The sequence below is a fragment of the Echeneis naucrates genome, chromosome 2 (assembly GCF_900963305.1).
Source record: "Echeneis naucrates chromosome 2, fEcheNa1.1, whole genome shotgun sequence".
Lineage (NCBI taxonomy): Eukaryota > Metazoa > Chordata > Actinopteri > Carangiformes > Echeneidae > Echeneis > Echeneis naucrates.
Window position 1 is genome coordinate 306,235 of NC_042512.1, and position 20,580 is coordinate 326,814.

Here is a 20,580-nt window from a genome sequence, read left to right on the forward strand (position 1 = left end):
AATTTCTGATGGCAAATAAAAAAAACAAAAAACAAAAACACATGTTTCTATAAAGATGAATTAGCAGAACAAAAGTCAACATTTTTTATGCGTTTTATTGAAATTCTTTGACAAAACCTTTTTTTCTGGTATATATGTCACTGACTCAAACACAAATGAGTGAGGACAAAAAACAACAAAGCAAAAGTAAAAACAAATTACCAAACATGTTACAGTTTACTTTTGGTCAACCAGCAAAGATCCTGCAGTCACCTGCTTCGGTCTTTCTCTTCTTAACATTTGTCACAACCAAACGGTTTCCCCTCTGTATGGGCCTCCATGTGAAATTTCAGGTTTCGCCTTAGTTTAAATTTTTTGCCACAAACATCACAGCTGAAGAGTTTCTCTTCTGTGTGGACTACCATGTGTGCTTTAAGGATTTTCTGTAGTTTAAACCTTTTCCCACAAACATCACAGCTGAAGGGTTTCTCTTCTGTGTGGACTACCATGTGTGCTTTAAGGATTTTCTGTAGTTTAAACCTTTTCCCACAAATATCACAGCTGAAGAGTTTCTCTTCTGTGTGGACTACCATGTGTGCTTTAAGGATTTTCTGTCGTTTAAACCTTTTCCCACAAACATCACAGCTGAAGGGTCTGTCTCCTGTGTGGACTACCATGTGTTCTTTAAGGATTTTCTGTCGTTTAAACCTTTTCCCACAAACATCACAGCTGAAGGGTTTCTCTTCTGTGTGGATTAACATGTGTGATTTAAGGGCGTTCTGTAGTTTAAACCTTTTCCCACAAACATCACAGCTGAAGGGTTTCTCTTCTGTGTGGATTAACATGTGTGATTTAAGGGCGTTCTGTAGTTTAAACCTTTTCCCACAAATATCACAGCTGAAGGGTTTCTCTTCTCCTGTGTGGACTACCATGTGTTCTTTAAGGATTTTCTGTCGTTTAAACCTTTTCCCACAAACATCACAGCTGAAGGGTCTGTCTCCTGTATGGACTACCATGTGTTCTTTAAGGATTTTCTGTCATTTAAACCTTGGACTGCTAATCCATTGTGCTCTGCACGCGTGGGTTCGAATCCCATCCTCGTCGGTGGTTGCTTTAGTCTGTCTAAGTTGCAGCCTGCTATTCCACCTAAAATTATCTATCCAGTCAGAATTATCCTCAACGTCAGCTGGTTAGAGCTGAGCCACTTTTTTGATCATACTGTGATAAATGACATTCTCCATGTTTTCCCTAACCCAAATCTGTAAACATTAGTCAAAGGAGACAAGAAGAGCAGAGGTTGAACGTTTCCCTTCGATAGCTCAGTTGGTAGAGCGGAGGACTGTAGAGGCTTACAGCTGAAATCCTTAGGTCGCTGGTTCAACTCCGGCTCGAAGGAGGTCTTTATTTTCATCGGCCTCATCCAGCATGGTGATGAGTCTGCCGACAGACAGGAGGTGTTTTATACTGCAAGCAGCACTGAGTTTCTAACATTCAGGAATTGAAATCCCAGTCTTCCACAAGACAGGCAGAGATCTTATCCACAAAGGGGTTTAAACAAAGAACATCCCTGGGTGGGCTTGAACCACCATCCTTTCAGATAACAGCCGAACACGCTGACCGATTGCACCACAGAGACATGTTGAGACATGTTGAGAAAATAAAAGTGATGAACTGTGGATGGCAGCCTGCTGTTGGTCTGACTGAACAACGATGCAGAAACAACAGACAAAGTCAAATGAATCAGAATTAAGAATTAAGGGTTCAATTCAGTATAAAATGTCTTTTTAATCATCTGAATTCACAGAACTTCTGACATCATAGATCATCTGACATCACAGATCGTCTGCCATGGCAAAAGCAGACTTTGAGATTAATGCTTTAAAATGCAGGCACTGGATGTTTAAAAGGAAACTTTTTTACAAATGAACAGCGAGCTTGTACTCGGGTGATTTGCGTTTGATAGATTAACATCTGACTGTATCCTCATCTAACTTCCTCTGCAGAAGTTCCATTCAAAGGACACAACAGTCTCTCTGACCAATCAGTTAACTGAACAGTCTTCATGTCTCCCTGCACCTGTACGGTTCCATGGTGTAATGGTTAGCACTCTGGACTCTGAATCCAGCGATACGAGTTCAAGTCGTGAATGTTGAAGCCATGAAATATTACAAGATTACTGCAAAAATGACACACATATGACAGTATGAGAAACCTTGCAGCTGCTGTCGTGATTGCTTTCTGACTTATGACTGCCAAAGCAGCCAGCTGAACACTGATGATGAACCCACGTGTGCACAATGGATTAGCAGTCCATCACCTTACCACTCGGCCACCTCGTCATGTTTGTTGAAGATGTGGTCTGACCATGGTCTGGTCTTTAGACTGAGCAGTGGTTCTGCCTTGAGTGGCCTTTTGTTTTGGTTAAAGTCTACCACTGAGCTACAGCCGAACACAGCTTTTTTAGTTTTTTGTGTATTTCTACTTTTTTTGCGGCTCATGTAGTTGTTGTGGCCGAGTGGTTAAGGCGATGGACTCGAAATCCATTGGGGTTTCCCCGCGCAGGTTCAAATCCTGTCAACAACGTTTAGTTGTTTTCAAGGAGCAAGTTTTCCCATGTTCACCATCCACTTCTCCAAAGTCCCACAGTGAAGGCTTCAAATGCACATCTCTCACAGTGTTATCATGCCAAGAGAAAGAACTGACTGATTCTGACAATGAGACCGTGGCCCAGTGACCACGTGGCCTAATGGACAAGGCGTCTGACTTCGGATCAGAAGACTGAGGGTTCGAGTCCCTTCGTGGTTGGGAAGTTATGTATTACAAGTTATACCATATTTAATGGCTCTGGTGAAACCAAAGTGGAGGAAAGGGGCAGTGCAACTGCCGTAACATCAACGTGTCGTGGCAGTGATCAGCAAGTTGATCAATGTAGATGGTGCCGAAAGGAGCACATCATCTGCAAAATCCTCCAGATACTGACCTGGAACCCCTCCTCACCACGGCTCAATGTGATGACCAGAGAGCCTTTAGATTTCATCATCACATGATAGAAACATGTTGGTTTTTTATAAATATATTTTAATGGCCTGCAGGATCACCCCCTGGCTTAATTAATAATTAATAGCTGTTATCAGAAGCCTGAGTAGCTCAGTCGGTAGAGCATCAGACTTTTAATCTGAGGGTCCAGGGTTCAAGTCCCTGTTCAGGTGATGCAGCTTCTTCCCTTTAGTGGTTCACATTATAGACTCCACAGCAGTGACAGGTGACACTGATCTATGAAATAATCTATGAAATAATTTCATGTTCAAGGCCCATTTGTGCAGGAAAGATCTAGAGTCTGTTACCTCAGACCGCTGAGTCATCCTGACACGTGTGTCCAGCTGCCAGTCTCTGGTGAGGAAACAGAAAAGTTAATGCTCGCTTTAAGCACAGCTTCCAACTCTTTTTGAGGGAATTCTACTGGAGATGACAAACCTGGAGGGGAAGCGTGTGTTTGGGGACATCTGGAGAGAAATGGACCTGGTAGACCTCCAAACCAACCTGGGAGGTAATCCAGACAAACCAGGTTCAGTCCAAATAGTTCCAGCTTTGATGTTGCTTCTGTCTGGCAGAACTCAAAGGTATCTGGCAGGACCCTGATTGTCTTTTGAGCTTCATTAACAGAGTGCACTCTACTGTGGAGTTCATGACAAAAAAGTGGGAGGAGTCTTTGATCTCTTTGATGTCATTAGAACCTTTGTGACATCACAGAATCAGCATCTCCTTTGATGGTTACTTTGATATTGCATTTCCTCATATGTATAGAGTGGACAAAACCAGGTTGTTTCCATTTTCCAAGGACGGTGAACCTGACTGACGAACTCCCATCACTTCGGAAATTGACGCCAGGGGAAACATTTGGGGGCGTCAGATTTTTACAGAACAGCATCAACAACTAACATGCATACGTCACACTCTCACATTCACTTCAAATGGATGTGTACCTGGCTGCAGTATCTGGACAAGAGAAAAAGAAAATAAATGTTCTCCTTCGAGCCGGAGTTGAACCAGCGACCTAAGGATTTCAACAACCAGCCTCTACAGTCCTCCGCTCTACCAACTGAGCTATCGAAGGGATAGAAAGGCAGCATTATTGCAGCACTCAGCACTCTGTGGTGGAGGTCATGAGAAAAAGTGGGAGGAGGGATAATCTTGTGAATCCACAAGTAGCTGCAATGACTTAAAAGTCCTGGATCTGAGGGAACCACAGGGAGCACACAGGCTTTAGTGTTTTAAGTCCTAACTCCTTTATTATGAAACAGTCAAATTCCCATTTTATGTGCCTTTTCAACATTGCATAGTGCATGAATGAGTGCAACATTGAATTGTTTAATTAAATCTAAAACTGATGTTAGACTGAAGATCTAGAACAACTCAGGTTGTTTTGACCTACATTTCCAATATTCTGCCTCGTCTTTCAACCACACCACAACCACATGAAATATTGTGAGGTTGAATACTGCACGCTGACTGGTTGTGTGTCCAAAATAGCAATATGCAGATTTTTACAGAACAAGATAAACAACTAATACCTCCACAACGAGACTGTGGAAACTATCCAGGCTGGAGAGGGCTGAGCCGTGGGAGTGTTGTTGTGGCCGAGTGGTTAAGGTGATGGACTAGAAATCCATTGGGGTTTCCCTGTGCAGGTTCAAATCCTGCCAACAACGGTTAGTTGTTTTCATGGACCAAGTTTCCCATTTGGGGAGAGACGCAGCCTGTTTGAGAATCTCTGTAATCTGCAAGGCATTAAAGTATGACAGAGCTGAGTGCTGCTGTTAGGACTCATGTAAGAGGATGAGAACATTTCCTCCAGTTTGTCATGTCTCTATTCCCCACCAGTGGGGTGGAGCCCACACTTGAAGAACGGCGGCCCTATAAGCATCCAACAGCATCACTGAGTCAGGAGCAGCACAGTGACAACTGTACACATTACTGGAGAAAGTGATAAATGACATTCTCCATGTTTTCCTGTTAATCAGTGCTGCTGAAAAACTCCTGACACACTAAATGATGAGACCTTCTGTGTGTTAGAATAGCTGAGGATGGTTTCAATCCATCTACCTACCTAACCACAGAGGCTCTGAGCTACTGCAGAAGGGGAAAAGAGAAACCATCTGATGAAGCCTCCTCTCTGTTTTGGGTGGTGGGTGCATGTTATTCACATTATATAGGTGAAGGTTGTTCTCAATCCCTCTCACACTAAATCAGATGGCAGAGGTTCCACTGAGAGCTGAACTCAGATCAGTGGATTCAAAGTACACAGTGCTAACCATTACACCATTTTAAGTCCTGAAAATATCCAATCATATGCAATTACTGCGTGGCATCTTTTTACAAATGTGACTTTTTTCACAGATATAAATGATTTAATTCAGTTCAAATTTGGGTGCCCCCTGCCAAACCTACATGTTTTCATACACAAGCACGAACTCTGGTTGACTGTGATGTTTCTCATTTCAGCCCACCTGGTGTTGGCAATGGTTCGAGTGTGGCGCTGATAACGCCAAGGTCATGGGTTCAATCCCCATACTGACCACATGCAACATCTCAGAACGTGATATCTTTTGAGAGGTGCAGTGGAAGCGTGCTGGGCCCATAACCCAGAGGTCGATGGATCTAAACCATCCTCTGCTACTAACTAACACACTGGATGTCTTGTCATTTAGCTGGAAAATGTCAGGATCTGCATCAGTGAAACATTCATTCATACGCGAGGACATCACGCATACACATATACCTTAGAAGTTACTTGACGGTCAGCAATGCAAATGATCGATTTAAGGCGATCGTGAATGATTTCTAAATATCTTTGAAACCTGTTGACGGTGAACTCAGAGGTTGTTAAAGGGGCCTTTTCCCAAAGCTTAGCTTGCATGCTAGCATGTCACTTGAACCCTGGATCCTCAGATTAAAAGTCTGATGCTCTTCAATAACATCTGACTTCATTTTCTAAGCTGCCCCCTCGTGGTCATTTGATACACTGCAGGTGGAAATCTCAGTACTTTTTAACCACCACAGCCGCTTTGACAGAAAGTGGATGTAGTGGTTAAAAATTACACAAAACTCCAGAGGACATTGCAAATGGAACATAGTGAGCAGAGTGGCGCAGTGGAAGCGTGCTGGCGTGCTCATGAGACATGAGTTTTTCAGCAGCACTGATTAACAGGAAAACACGGAGAATGTTGTCTCTCATATCTGTAATACTGAGAGTTGAGCAGCAGAGTGCTGCAGTGGCACTTCTGTTGTTGGCTACAAGACATCCTGCAGTGCTTCGCTCTCAGTGGAGTTCCTGCTCATCACTTCCTTTATTACAGCTTTGTTCAGCAGAAGGACATTTGGTGATGAACTGCTTTTCACGCTCGGAAAACTTTAGTAAGACTAATGACAGCCAATCAGAAAGTTATGTCCAAATGTTTGGATGTCACGACAAAGCAAAGCCGTTTAATTGATTTGGTTCGTTTGTTTTAAACAGATTCTTATTTGAGAGAATCAGCACTCATCACAGTCATTTACAGTGACAAGCCTCCCTCTGTCTTTTCTTTCTCCCTTTGTAATTTCAACCCCCCCATCCCCATGTGAAAACATGCAGTGTTTGGCAGGGGGCACACACAGCCCATCACTGCAGATCAGCAGGTCTGACTGAAAACATACTGTAAAGTATGAACCACAGCACTGCTGGGGTTTGAATGTGTAGAGAGCGAGAGGTCAACACTTGTACTCCTCACAGTTGTGTGTCACTCGTGTGTCTGAAGAGCTGCTGCCTTTGATACATCGCCTGATGATGTCACAGTACTCACAGAATGAAACTCCTCCTTTGAAGCTGCTTTGAAGAATTTCCAAAACTTCTATTAAAGGCAGCATTATTGCAGCAGGCAGCACTCTATGGTGGAGGTCATGAGAAAAAAGTGGGAGGAGTCTTTGATCTCTTTGATGTCATTAGAACCTTTGTGACATCACAGAATCAGCATCTCCTTTGATGGTTACTGATGGAACAGGAAAAGGTCAGATCCTGATATAATCTTGTGAATCCACAAGTATGCCTTTCTTTGTTTGTGTACCAACAGCCTGAGCTCTGGAACATTTAATTAAAGAATACATTTTGATGACGATTAGAAACGTCTGTTTATTGTTTATCACTTGTTAGGATCCTCTTTAGCTGTCACTGAGTCAGCAGCTACTCTTCCTGGGGTCCAAATGAAAATGCACATCTGCAGTCAAACAAGTGGACTTCAATGGCTGCTGTTTTGTCATCACATGTACACTTGTGTTCACTTTGGTAATTTGGTAGGATGACTTGGATAGTATCTGGTTTGGTTTAATCTCTTCCACAAAACGTCAGGATGTTCCAAAGGGAGACATGAAGACTCTGCAGTTACCTGATTGGTCAGAGAGTTTTAATGGAACTCCTGCAGAAGAAGTTACATGAGTTTATCTCAACAACCTTAAAATAGGTGCTGCTGGGATTTGAACCCAGGATCTCCTGTTTACTAGACAGGTGCTTTGACCAGCTAAGCCACAGCACCACTCTGATGTACAGAAAGGTACAGAGGATCTTAAAATATTCCAACATAAGTAGCTGACCATCATGACTCTGATTTTGTGGGATAGTGACTATAAGTAACAGTCACTCCACTCCACCCAAGACAGTGATCCAACCCTGAGCAGAGAGGAGGTTTCATGAAACAGTTTCTCTTTTCACCTGCTGCAGCAGCTCAGAGCCTCTGTGGTTCAGTAAAGGTCCAAAGAGGATGTAGCTCAGTGGTAGAGGACATGTCATATTGTGAATGAAGCTCACAGGACAGTCATGGTCACATACTCTTCTCTCCTCCAAACCTTTGAGGTTTCCTGTCTCAATTTGATGTTCATTTGATTTAGGCTCCATGAGTGTGACTGAGTGTTTCTTTTCCCATTTGTGTTTCCTTCCTCTACAATAGAGAGTGAGAACGTGTTGGAAAAACATGTGACATGCTTCTTATGTGAGGTGATGATCAGGGATCGCCTCTCTGTTCAGCTTCATTGGCTCGTACAGTCATTTCCCATATGATCTGTCAGTGAGGATTCCACGAAATTACCATCACTCTTGCTTCAGTTGCCAAGATACTGCAACTAACAACCAGACAGCAAACCTCACACAGCTCCATAGTGGAACAGTTAGCACCGCTTATGACCGAAAGTCAACAGATGGGCTCATCTGGGATTTGAACCCGGGACCTCTCACACCCTAAGCGAGAATCATACCCCTAGACCAACGAGCCATGTGGCGTTTGTTCGGCAATCATCATGTTGCTTTTTTATCATACAGGAAGACCGTAATGTTTAAGGTGGAGTCAGAGACATATTAGAACATAACAAGAGTGCAGGGAGCTCAAGTCTGCTCCATTTAAGCTCAAATCTGTGAAATGCCATGCCATGCCAAATGACATGCCCAAACAAACTCCGCATGGCCAAATCCCCCTCCCCCTCCTGAAAAATACACACAAACGGTAACTACACAGAAATAAACATCGGTTGTTGATATTGGCTGTTTTACTCATCGGACTGATGCTGATGTGTTACAGAATTACCAGCATCAGCTGATACATTGTGCATACCGACATCAAACCTTTGAGAAAGTGACACAACTATGAAGAGCACAAGTGTTCACCGACACAAACGTGGTTTCAGAGACAAACTGCAGAGAAATTGGCAGCACTGATGCTGAACACACATTTAGAACAAAAAACACACAAAAAAATTAATCAAAGTTTGTCTTCCGTGAAAACCTGTCAGTCACCAAATTTGCTTAACACTGCTAAACACAGCACCAACCACTAAATTACTGTTCCTCTTATCCAGATACTGCAGGTAAAAGCTGTAATACAGGAAGTGATGGTTTGTTTCAGTGATGAGCAGGAACTCCACTCAGAGTGAAGCTCTGCTGGGTTTGAATGCAGGATGACCTTCCTCAAAGGTTTGAAGTGATTTGTGAGTCTGAAGAGCTGCTGCCTTTGATACATCACCTGATGATGTCACAGTACTCACAGAATGAAACTCCTCCTTTGAAGTTGCTTTGAAGAATTAATAAAGGACAAGGCTTCTGTCTTCGGATCAGAAAACTGAGGGTTCCAGTTCCTTCTTGGTTGGTCAGTGGTGTATTACAGGTGAAGGGACTTAACAACTTGAAATTTCCTGCATATTTTTTTCACTCTCTTTTCGGCTTTAAGTAGCAATGCCTGGTATAAAAGGCATTCATGTGGGAGACCTAGAATCCATGATGTGTTACACCAATAGACTGTAACTGCACGCTAGTGGTCCATTAGAATAATGAACGTGGGTAGAAGATAATATAATACATAATTAAAAAACAAAACTCTGTCTTCTGCTCTATAAGACATTACTGGGACAAGATTCCATCGCCTTTGAAATGATTCAGTTGCCTTTGAAGTGACTGTGATGTCATTGGCTCCCCATAATTCCATGTAAATACCAGCTGGCAGACAGAGTCACATCACAGTACATGCACAGGAGAACTACAGCGAAACACACTGACAAACACAAACATCATGCCAAAGAGGATGAAGATCGCACATGGAGGCCAAAATAACGGCAACACAGCAGAAGAAGGCCTGCTATCTTTATTAGCATTTGTATCTGTATACACACACACACAATCACACAATCACACACACCACCTTTTCCAGCCCTCATGGTTCTTGGGGAATCCATACATGTGGAAACCCTTCTCGGACTGATTGGAGCATCCAAACGCTGCACTCCTACATTAAAACAAACCACTTTACCATCAACCTCAGCTGCAGTATACACATTACACTTCCATCGCCAGATCCTCTGTATATACATGTACTTCTGAGTGGTGCTGTGGCTTAGCTGGTCAAAGTGCCTGTCTTGTAAACAGGAGATCCTGGGTTCAAATCCCAGCAGCGCCTTGTTGGTAGTGTTAAATGTTATAGATATAACAGACACAGCTTTAGTTAATAATAAGAATTTAGTGGTTTCAACCTCAAATCCTTGAACACTGTCTGGTTGACATGTTTCGGTGATGTTGGACTTCTATGGACCATTTTTGCAGAATCAACAACTAATAACTCCACAACGAGACTGTGTGACGTCACTGGAGATCAAAGGCATTTCCTGCCTTTCATTGATGCCCCACGCGACACAGATGGATACGTCACACTCTCACGGTCGCTTCAAATGAATGAGTGCATGTAGCTTCTGTAGTGTAGTGACCATCATGACTCTTAACAAAGTTTGTCTCCTGTTAAAAAAGTGCAATCACCACATTTCAATCTGCTCAACAGCAGGGTACAACTCAGACAGACTAAAGCCAGCTGAACACCGACGAGGATGGGATTCAAACCCACGCGTGCAGAGCACAATGGATTAGCAGTCCATCGCCTTAACCACTCGACTTAACCTAAAGATTTCAGCTGTAAGCCTCTACAGTCCTCCGCTCTACCAACTGAGCTGTCGAAGGGAGCTGCTGGTGCTGCTGCAACTAATAACTCCACAATGAGACTGTGTGACATCACTGGAGATCAAAGGCATTTCCCGTCTTTCATTGATCTCCCACATGACACAGATGCATACACACTCTCTCACGTTCCCTTCAAATGGATGAGCGCAGACACACAGAAATCACTCTGGACTGATGATGTCACAATACTCACAGAATGAAACTCCTCCTTTGAAGCTGTTTTGGAGAATTTCCAAAATCACATGTGATTCAGATGTAATCTGAAATTTGTATGTGATACAAATACATGCTAAGCCAGCAGCCGATGCCAGCGTGCTGAATTTTCCAAAAAGTTCAAGCTGCTATATATTCTGTATACTTTTATAATAAGCCTTAGAAGCATCCAAGCAGGCTGGTTAGCTCAGCTGGTTAGAGCGTGGTGCTAATAACGCCGAGGTCATTGGTTCAATCCCCATACTGGCCAGCTACAGAGTCGTTGAAGTAGTTTAGGAGTTTGTAACAGAATCCTTTTCACTGACAACACCACAGTCACAAGTTGAACCCATGTAGCAGCCACCTGGGTGAAAACAGCAGCTGGTGTTTGCTGATGATGCGTTTCTTTAAATGCTAAGGTTAAGGTAACAATTGTGACTTTCAAACTAATTCAGATGTTCTTAACCCCCACACCCTAAAAACTGATAAAACTTGTGATTGTGATAGACTTGTCTTATCAACTGGAATTATGTGGAACCCCAAGATTTGATCTGGAGAAGGTGTATGACCGGGTTCACAGGGATGTTCTGGAGTATGGAGCCATCCCATCACTATATGACAATAAGCTTCCCTTTCCCCGAGACAACTACAGGGTGTAACAGATGTACAGCTGTGGTGAGGACGGGTTACAGGTCTGTAGCTGGAGGACTTTGGCACCATCGACTGCAGGATGTTCCAAAGGGAGACATGAAGACTCTGCAGTTACCTGATTGGTCAGAGAGTTTTAATGGAACTCCTGCAGAAGAAGTTACATGGGTTTATCTCAACAACCTTAAAAGAGGCACTGCTGGGATTTGAACCCAGGATCTCCTGTTTACTAGACAGGCGCTTTTACCAGCTAAGCCACAGCACCACTCTGATGTACAGAAATGTACAGAGGATCTTAAAATATTCCAACATAAGTAGCTGACCATCATGACTCTTACAAGACAGGTGCTTTGACCAGCTAAGCCACAGCAGCACTGCAACATTCATCTATATACAGAGGATCTGGTAATGGAAGTGTAATGTGTATACAGTTGAGGTTGATGGTAAAGTGGTTTGTTTTAATGTAGGACTCTGCATCTACCTGAACCTGTTTGACTGCAGATGCGCATTTTCATTTGGACCCCAGGAAGAGTAGCTGCTGCCTCAGTGACAGCTAACGGGGATCCTAACAAGTGATAAACAATAAACAGACATTTCCAATCATCATCAAACTGGATTTTTTTTTTTAAATGACTTATGGTCTACAGATGTCTCCCATGACACTGGAGCCTGACAGCTAAATCGCTTATCTGTCTGATGAAACCTTCTGGATGAGATGAGGTCATTGATAATGCTGCCTGTCCTCACTAGCTCCTCCTCTGTGGTGACCCCCAAACAGGACACAACCTCAGTATCATGACAAGTCAGCAGCAGGCTGCAACATGAACAGACCAAAGTGAGGTGAATGTACATTCTATGTTGGAGGTCATGAGAAAAAATGGGAGGAGTCTTTGATGTCATTGTGGCATTAGAGGTGTTATGCCCTGTCATAACACCCTGATAAAAGAAGAAATGGCCAGACGAGCCATTCGGTCTCACCAGTTGTTTAACTACTGAGCCATTTGCATCAAAACATACTGTTGGGTGACATTTCTTGGATTGGGTCTTGTACACATGCATTTGTGTTTGATTCCAGTCATGACTCATCAGTTTTCTTTTGTTTTGCCTTACGCAAAGTGGCCAAATTTGGTAGATGACTTGGCTCAGGATCTCCAAAGTCAATCAGCTTCTCTCCCTGTGATGCCCGCCATACATGTGCTTCCATCCTGCCCTCACTGAGTTCTTTGGCTATCTGCACACACAACTATCCAGACATGAATCACTTTGAGTTGCCAGCGTACAGGGGAGTCGTCACTGTTTTTAAGATTGAGCACCATTGGACTGTTGATTTTGGGCTCTCACATCTGTCACATTTAATGTCAAGAATCATGATTAACTCAAAGGTTGTTAAAAGTGCGTTTTCCCAACGCTTAGCTACATTGCTTTGGAAGAACGTGGGGAATTAGCTCAAATGGTAGAGCGCTCGCTTAGCATTCTCCATACGACTAGCTCTTTGTTGGAGGTGAAGCCAAGTGACTTCAACATCCCAAAAGCCAACAGCGGTTTAGTTTGGACTGTTTTCACCAACACAGTTGTTGGCTTCACTGGGCAGGGGAGATGACAATTGGGCTGCTTGTAAATATTGTCAGCAATGTTACAGAACAAACTAAAAGCAAATTGTCCAAAAAAAGATTTATCTCAGCTTATTCCCCACGCTGTTTCAAACTTGTAACTTGTAACTTGGCAGTATATCATGTTTGGGGTTTGGATATGTTACTCTCACATAGGATGCTGCCGTGGTGATGGTACCTGTGTAAATCAGAAGTAAAGGACTAATCCAATCCTTCTATCCTTGTTTCTACACACATAGATTGCCGAAAGTGACACTGCTTCCGCACAACAATAAGCTTGTGGGTTCAGTTCCCGGCCTGGAGCTGCATGTAGGGTGGAGCCAGGTGATCAGAATGAGGATGCAACTTTAAGGAGGAGATTGGAGTCAAGGCAGTAACTCCAACAGTTCATCCAATATGACCAGGACTGTGGCAGCAAAACAAAGAAGCATGAAACCGGAACGTGTTGTGACAACAACAAACCGTTGTTGGCAGGATTTGAACCTACGCGGGGAAACCCCAATGGATTTCAAGTCCATCGCCTTAACCACTCGGCCACAACAACCATGCACACTAATACCAGCATTACTCAGCATTTTCCAGCCTAGACATCTGGAGAGAATTGGACCTTTTGTTAACAGGGAGACAAAAAATGCCTGAATTAGCTGATTAGTTTTCATTGACAAGAAACAAACTGGCAGTGGTGGGATTAAAACCTCCGAAGAGACTGGAGCCTTAATCCAGCGCCTTGGACCGCTCGGCCACACTACCACTGGATGGATGTCTAAATTCATGATGGATTTTCACCACCGACAGTGAAGGATTCAAATCCAGTTCAGTCCAAATAGTTCCAGTTTTGTTGTTGCTTCTGTCGGCAGAACTCAAAGGTATCTGGCAGGACCATGATTGTCTTTTGAGCTTCATTAACAGAGGGCACTCTACTGTGGAGGTCATGACAAAAAAGTGGGAGGAGTCTTTGATCTCTGTGATGTCATTAGAACCTTTGTGACATCACAGAATCAGCATCTCCTTTGATGGTTACTGATGGGTTTTTTTTTTTTTTATTAACCTCATTATTTACACACAGCACACAGGCTTTAGTGTTTTAAGTCCTAACTCCTTTATTATGAAACAGTCAAATTCCAATTTTATGTGCCTTTTCAACATTGCATAGTGCATGAATGAGTGCAACATTGAATTCTTTAATTAAATCCAAAACTGTTATGAACCAACTTGTGCTCCAGTTTTTAACCTGATGCAGCTGTAAGTGGATCCCCTCCAATAAGACAATGACGTTTGGTTCCCAGTGTCATTCAACTTTGTTATGATTTGGTGATATATGAATAAATATAGCGAATAGTAGAAGTATATACAATATACTGTATATAGTATAAATAGAGCGAGGGTCTCCCTTCGACAGCTCAGTTGGCAGAGCGGAGGACTGTAGAGACTTACAGCTGAAATCCTAAGGTACCACTATACCTCCATTGCATGCAAATGGTCAAACTCACAGTCCTTTTTAATGAAGCTGGTTATGGGAACTCACACGTGGCTGGATCAACCCAATGTTGCACCAGTGGCCACCATCACTTTGAGTTACCAATGTGGGATGAAGCCTCACAACAGTGTTGCACTTTGCTGAGCTAAAGATGCAAATAAAATTATCTAAATTGGCTGTATTTTGAAATGCTTGTGTGGTGTGACTCCTCTTGTTCTTTCTGTAGCTCAAAGTGTTAAGGAGTTGAAACGCAGCAAAACGTATTTTATGATAAAAATAAAGATTTGAAGAAGGAATGAAAATAAAAGTGATGAACTGTGGATGGCAGCCTACTGACTTTAGTTCTTTGGAGCTGCGGCAACAGGAGAACAAGATAAGGCCAGAATAAGGAGCTTAAAACTCCACCTCCACCATAGAGTGCACACTGTTAATGAAGCTCAAAACACAAATGTAGGCATGCCAGATACCTTTGAGTTCTGCTGACAGAAGCAACTATAGTGTCAACCACTGAAGCTGCATCATCTGAGCAGGGACTTTAACCCTGGACCCTCAGATTAAAAGTCTGATGCTCTACCGACTGAGGCTTCTAACTGGTGCATAATTGCATAATTGCATTGGTGCAACCAGGGGTTGATACTGCAGGTCATCAAGAGTGTTAAAGGAACTGAGGTTCTAGTCCCAACCACTAACTTTTAATTATTAACTATGTTCGCACATATAAAAAAATGTTGATGTCCATAAAAAAGAAAGAATGTACGCACATATAAAGCAAAAATGATCTCAGGTCATGGCCAATGCTGAGCTGTTGCTTATGCTTGATGCTGCTGTCATCATGGCAATGAAATATGGAAGGGCAGCGGGTTGCCGACCCCTGCCCTAATCTAAGTGATTCCCATGTATTCTTCATTGTGAGACAATGTCAGCTGTGCTTCTACCCATCGTGGTTCACCAGTGGTTGACACATCATGTCTCTGTGGCCCAATTGGTCAGCACATTCGGCTGTAGTATTATCGCGGAAGACTGGAGGATGCACTTTTGGCCCCATCAGCCTGAGATCTACAGCACTCATTGGATCAGTTCACAGCTGAGCGTGAAGCAGCAGGGACGAGGATCAGCACTTCTAAATCTGTGTCAAAATCGCAGTCCTTTTCTGACCAACATGGAGAGCCATGTTGGTCAGCTGCATTTGCGGTTACAGGCTGTTGTGACATGTTCAAACAGAAGGCTGTGGTGCAGCCTGAAAATGTATATTATTGTTTTTATTATTTGTTATTTTGTGTTGTGCCTAGGATTGTGTATCGCATTTCCTTTTATCCTGTCTCAATCTAGAAGGGATGTTCTTTACTGTGGATTGACTTAAGAACAATTACTGAAGGAAGAGGTGTGACAATGGCTTAATTTAAGGGGGCTTTTATTAATTAATAAAAACGGGCTCAACGTGGTAACATAAAGGTATGTTATTCTCAGGTGTAGTGGACTCTGGCTGGCAGAAATGAGATCCAGGACATCACGTATGTTGTGACACCCATGAATGTGTGATCACGTTATACGGTCTAATCGTTTCAGCTTTGATGTGTTTATTGTGACAGCAGAGCCTTTTTTCAGTTAATTTTCAGGTAATGGATGTTTGGAGTTTGATGACACTGGTATTCAACTCTCTTCAGTGCAACAGAAGCACACAGGACCTTTTGTCTGTCTCATCATTTTTCTGTTCTTTGCAGGTTAGTATCTGGTAAATTCACACATATAAATCAGCGAGGTTGTGTATATGTACAGCTCCGATGTGTTTTATTTGTCAAGAGGTTTATGTTGTTTCTTTTAAGCTCAATTTCGTCAGAATCTCACTTCTATAAGGGAGTTAGCTTAGTTTAGCATCGTTGTAATAACGGTGTTTTGAGGTGTTTATTTTAAGGCTCTGACTGTTAATTCCATAATGTTATGACAATGTGAGTTTGTCGGATTTATGTAATGCTTCTGCATCTATTTGGTAGTATTGCCGAGCGGTCCAAGGCGCTGGATTTAGGCTCCAGTCTCTTCAGAGGTGTGGGTTTGAATCCTACCACTGCCAGGTGACCCCGCTCTGCGGTACAATATTGAAGTGTTTAAATAAATCTAAAAATGTTATGAACCAAGTTGTGCTCCAGCGGCCACCATTACTTTGAGTTACCAAAGTGGAAAAGATCCTTCTTGACAACAGTGTTGCACTTTGCTTACATCTGATCTACAAATACAATAATCTAAATGGGCTTTTATTTTAAAATGCTTCTATGGTGCGACTGCTCTTCTTCTTTCTGGAGCAAAAGGTTAAAGATTTGAAACCCAGCAAAACATTTTTCATGATAAACATAAAGATTTGAAGAAGGAATGAAAATAAAAGTGATGAACTGTGGATGGCAGCCTGCTGTTGGTCTGACTGAACAACGATGCAGAAACCTTTACCTTGTTGTTTACCTTGTTGTTTCTCCGTCTTGTGCAGCACACAGTGCAGTCTCATTATTGCTTCCATGGCCTGGAAGTAGAACTACAGATGTGACTGTTACAGAAGCCAGTGAAAGATGATACTAACAACAGGTGGGCTGAAATGAGAAACATCACAGTGGAACAGAGCTTGTGCTTGCGTATGAATCAGCTTAAACCAACATGAAACTTGCTGAGGTTTAGAGTAATTACAGCTGCTGGTCATTGAGTCATTGAGTTTGTTTGGCTGTTAACTGAAAGGATGGTGGTTCATCCCACCCAGGGAAGAAACTTTAATTTATTCACATTCTTGGGCCACATATGTTTTTATTTTTTGCATGGATTAATATATTTTATTTTATTTTGCCATTTATGAACATTTTATATGAATATTACTGAACAAAGTTGGTCTTAAATGATCAATAAGCTCCTCAGCTGTTCTGAATGGGGACAGTGATTTTGGAAATTCTTCAAAGCAGCTTCAAAGGAAGACTTTCATTCTGTGAGTACTGTGACATCATCAGGTGATGTATCAAAGGCAGCAGCTCTTCAGACTCACACATCACTTTAAACCTTTGAGGAAGTGACACACAACTGTGAGGAGCACAAGAGTTCACCGATACACGTGATTTCAGAGAAAGACTGCAGAGAAACTGTCAGTACTGATGCTGAGCTGCTTAAAGTGTCTGTCTTGTAAACAGGACATCCTGCATTCACCCAGCAGAGCTTCACTCTGCTCATCATGTCTCTGTGGCACAATCGCTCAGTGCGTTCGGCTGTTAACCGAAAGTATGGTGGTTTCTGCTGCAGGTGGGGAATGAGTCCTTGCCCCAAGTGAAGGAGTTCAAGTATCTCAGGTCTTGTTCATAAATGATGAAACTCGGTTGCTTAGCCACGAAGGCCAGCACGTGCTTTGGCCTGTCTGTGTGTTGGATGTGAGCTGCTGAAATCTCTGAACACCATGACACAGATAATATCCGTCTGATGTGTCATCTGTAATCCAGATGTTGTCAGCAACAAACAGATGTTCCTGACAGAAGCTGTGCTGATTCACTTCAACCAGCACATGAGCCTCTTTCTCAGGAGCACACACAGAAAAAATAAGATTTTCTATTCCAACAATATACGTGATGTCCTCGTGTATGAATGAATGTTTCACTGATGAAGATTTTTACAAAACAACAACGATACTGTGTGACGTCACTGGAGATCAAAGGCAGGTTCTGTCTTTCATTGATCTCCCGCGCGACACAGATGCATGCACACTCACGTTCGCTTCAAATGGATGAGCGCATGCGCACAAAGATAGAAACGTCCCTGGACTAACGTGACCAATTCAGAATGGGTAAAATTCGGGACATGTCAGAAAAACAGCAAAACAGTGGCCGGTCACTTACACACTGTGTACATGATTTAATGCAAACTTTCATAAACCATGGTCTGAACTTGTTCATTTTAAAATGTGTAAACTGAACTATTAGCTAGTTAATGTAGAAAGGGAACTTTTCCAACACTGTCTGACTGCACTGCAACGTCTCATCACTCCTTCTCGCGGCTGCGACTTCCGCTCTTTTCATCATCGGAGGGAGCTGGCTGCAGGAGGACTCAACCATCAGATCAGTTTTTAATGTTTTATCAGGAAATAACTCCAGACTCTACTCTAGTGTCATTTTCGGGACAATCAGTGCAGGATTCTGGATTTAGGACAACTGCTTTGATTTCGAGACTGTCCCGATTTTTTGGGACGTCTGGTCACCTTAGCTGTGTTACATGTTTAAAAGTGAAGGAGGGAAATTTAAATATGTCACAGTTACACTAACAACACAGGATGCAAGCACACAACAAAGAGAACACACACACCCACACAGGGCTATATGCCTCCTGTAACCGCAGCAGCTGAATGTGAAAGTGTTCAGAGTTCAGCCTCCATTTTGAAGCTGTCGGAGCAGAAGCAGGGAAACTGAAGGCTGAGGCCGGTGAGTGTTAACATTATTATTATTTCACTGTCAGTTTGTCCCTGTGGACTGTGGAGGGACGAAGACTCACAGTGGACTTCTGTAACACTGAGACACTGAGACACTGAGACATGGAGGTCAGAGTTCACTTTGACGAACAGAGAAAAACTCCAGCTGAGCTGAGAACAGACCGTAATGTCTGATAGTATCAAAGGATGAAGGATCTACCTGATACAGAAAGTTCAGAGCTGCTCTGTTATCAGATTTTACTGTAAGTCATATTCAGTTTTCCACAGAGAGCTCAGACTGTGTTTGGATCAACAACTTTTGAAAACATATTTTTTAGCAATTGATATTTACAAGTTTTATTTGAAAACTGACAGTTTGATGCTGATATCTGGACATGATGATCATTTTCAACCAGCTACCTTCTCAGATATATAAAGAAGAGTAACTAACTGAGATGGGCTGTTGAAGAGTTGAAGAACATGACAAAGAGACAGGAAGATAGACAAAATGATAAAAGATTTTTTTCTAATAAGAATGAATATAATTCTATCCTGAGTAAATGTCACTGTACACTTTAATAATTATAATGATGATAAGGATCTTTATACAAATAAACAGAAACATGCATGATCTACATCAGTCAGATTATTATTCTGTGTGATTGGGATAGATCATCAAGTGTAGAGAGCAGCAGGGTCCCCTCTGCTCCTCCAGCAGCATCACACACTAATGTTGTGAGCAGTAATGTATTTCTTGGCTGCAGCTCTAAATCAGACTGCTTCTTTTCATTTCCCTGACAATCTGTCGCTCAGGACTAACAGTTTTGTCTTCTGAAGTTACTTTCTGCCGTTCACCTTGTTTCATTTAGGTCAGAACTTGGGCTTTCAAATAATGTGATTTCTTTTGTCAGTTTGATCAATCAATTTTTCCTCATCAGTAAACTTGAGCTTTTACTTTTTTTCTTACTTATTCAATCATGCAATTTTTCCTAAAGAAAAATACTAAACTAAATGCAAACCAGTCAATTGAGGGTGTGTTGGTTATCTCCATCTAGTGGACAGATAGTAGAACTTCATCACATCCTGTTTGTTTCCTGTAATGAGGAAGAAAACTGGTTCAGTAACATTAATGTAAAATCTTTCCATATTGTTCCAGATCAAAGATGAGCCAACAATAATTTTTTCGGAACATATTTTTTATTGTTTATCACTTTAATCCATGAGAACACTGATTGAAAACATAACAAAACAAAACAATATTCAAGGTCTGTGTCTCCTGAAAGCATTGTCTATGCTCTGTTGCTTTTTAATAACAAAACCAAAAGACATGGAAGTGGAGAGTTTTTTTTTAAACTGAAGACAGCAGAGAAGAAGGTGATTATGAAAAGAGATGTCGGTTTAAAGTTGAAGCAAACAACAAAATACAAAAAAAAAAGAAAAAAAAAGAAACAGTTGCCACTGGACATTTATGTTTTGTCTTGTTTTAACATAATTTTCCTCTTCATTACACGGTATTGTCCTCTTTGACAATTACTGAGGTATACAAATATTGAGATTGAAGTAATGAAGAAATTCAGATTTCTGATGGCTCCATCTGTTGGTTGAACTCAGAATGACATAGTTGTTGTTGGCTCTGAATTATTTGTTTTCTCACTCACTCTCATTCATCTTCATCCTCTTTTATCCGTATCTGGATTGCTGCGCTGCTGGAGCCAATCCCAGCTCACATTGGGCA

The 20,580-nt window shown here is 42.1% G+C and overlaps 12 non-coding genes across 12 annotated transcripts; 7 read left to right on the top strand and 5 right to left on the bottom strand.

The window, feature by feature from the left end:
* Positions 1-1,287: 1,287 nt before the first annotated feature.
* trnay-gua (transfer RNA tyrosine (anticodon GUA)) lies at positions 1,288-1,375 on the top strand. The gene is given in 2 exon segments: positions 1,288-1,324; positions 1,340-1,375. It is a non-coding gene; the product is annotated as a tRNA-Tyr (tRNA).
* A 1,105-nt stretch (positions 1,376-2,480) lies between these two features.
* trnas-cga (transfer RNA serine (anticodon CGA)) lies at positions 2,481-2,562 on the top strand. The gene has a single exon. It is a non-coding gene; the product is annotated as a tRNA-Ser (tRNA).
* Positions 2,563-2,711: 149 nt separating this feature from the next.
* Positions 2,712-2,784, top strand: trnar-ucg (transfer RNA arginine (anticodon UCG)). The gene has a single exon. It is a non-coding gene; the product is annotated as a tRNA-Arg (tRNA).
* A 331-nt stretch (positions 2,785-3,115) lies between these two features.
* On the top strand, positions 3,116-3,188 carry trnak-uuu (transfer RNA lysine (anticodon UUU)). Its single transcript has one exon. It is a non-coding gene; the product is annotated as a tRNA-Lys (tRNA).
* Positions 3,189-4,005: 817 nt separating this feature from the next.
* trnay-gua (transfer RNA tyrosine (anticodon GUA)) lies at positions 4,006-4,093 on the bottom strand. Its single transcript is given in 2 exon segments — positions 4,006-4,041; positions 4,057-4,093. It is a non-coding gene; the product is annotated as a tRNA-Tyr (tRNA).
* Positions 4,094-4,606: 513 nt separating this feature from the next.
* Positions 4,607-4,688, top strand: trnas-aga (transfer RNA serine (anticodon AGA)). Its single transcript has one exon. It is a non-coding gene; the product is annotated as a tRNA-Ser (tRNA).
* Positions 4,689-7,470: 2,782 nt separating this feature from the next.
* On the bottom strand, positions 7,471-7,544 carry trnat-agu (transfer RNA threonine (anticodon AGU)). The gene has a single exon. It is a non-coding gene; the product is annotated as a tRNA-Thr (tRNA).
* Positions 7,545-8,204: 660 nt separating this feature from the next.
* trnap-agg (transfer RNA proline (anticodon AGG)) lies at positions 8,205-8,276 on the bottom strand. Its single transcript has one exon. It is a non-coding gene; the product is annotated as a tRNA-Pro (tRNA).
* A 1,597-nt stretch (positions 8,277-9,873) lies between these two features.
* Positions 9,874-9,947, top strand: trnat-ugu (transfer RNA threonine (anticodon UGU)). Its single transcript has one exon. It is a non-coding gene; the product is annotated as a tRNA-Thr (tRNA).
* A 940-nt stretch (positions 9,948-10,887) lies between these two features.
* On the top strand, positions 10,888-10,961 carry trnai-aau (transfer RNA isoleucine (anticodon AAU)). Its single transcript has one exon. It is a non-coding gene; the product is annotated as a tRNA-Ile (tRNA).
* Positions 10,962-11,529: 568 nt separating this feature from the next.
* trnat-agu (transfer RNA threonine (anticodon AGU)) lies at positions 11,530-11,603 on the bottom strand. The gene has a single exon. It is a non-coding gene; the product is annotated as a tRNA-Thr (tRNA).
* A 1,807-nt stretch (positions 11,604-13,410) lies between these two features.
* Positions 13,411-13,492, bottom strand: trnas-uga (transfer RNA serine (anticodon UGA)). The gene has a single exon. It is a non-coding gene; the product is annotated as a tRNA-Ser (tRNA).
* Between the last annotated feature and the right edge of the window lie 7,088 nt (positions 13,493-20,580).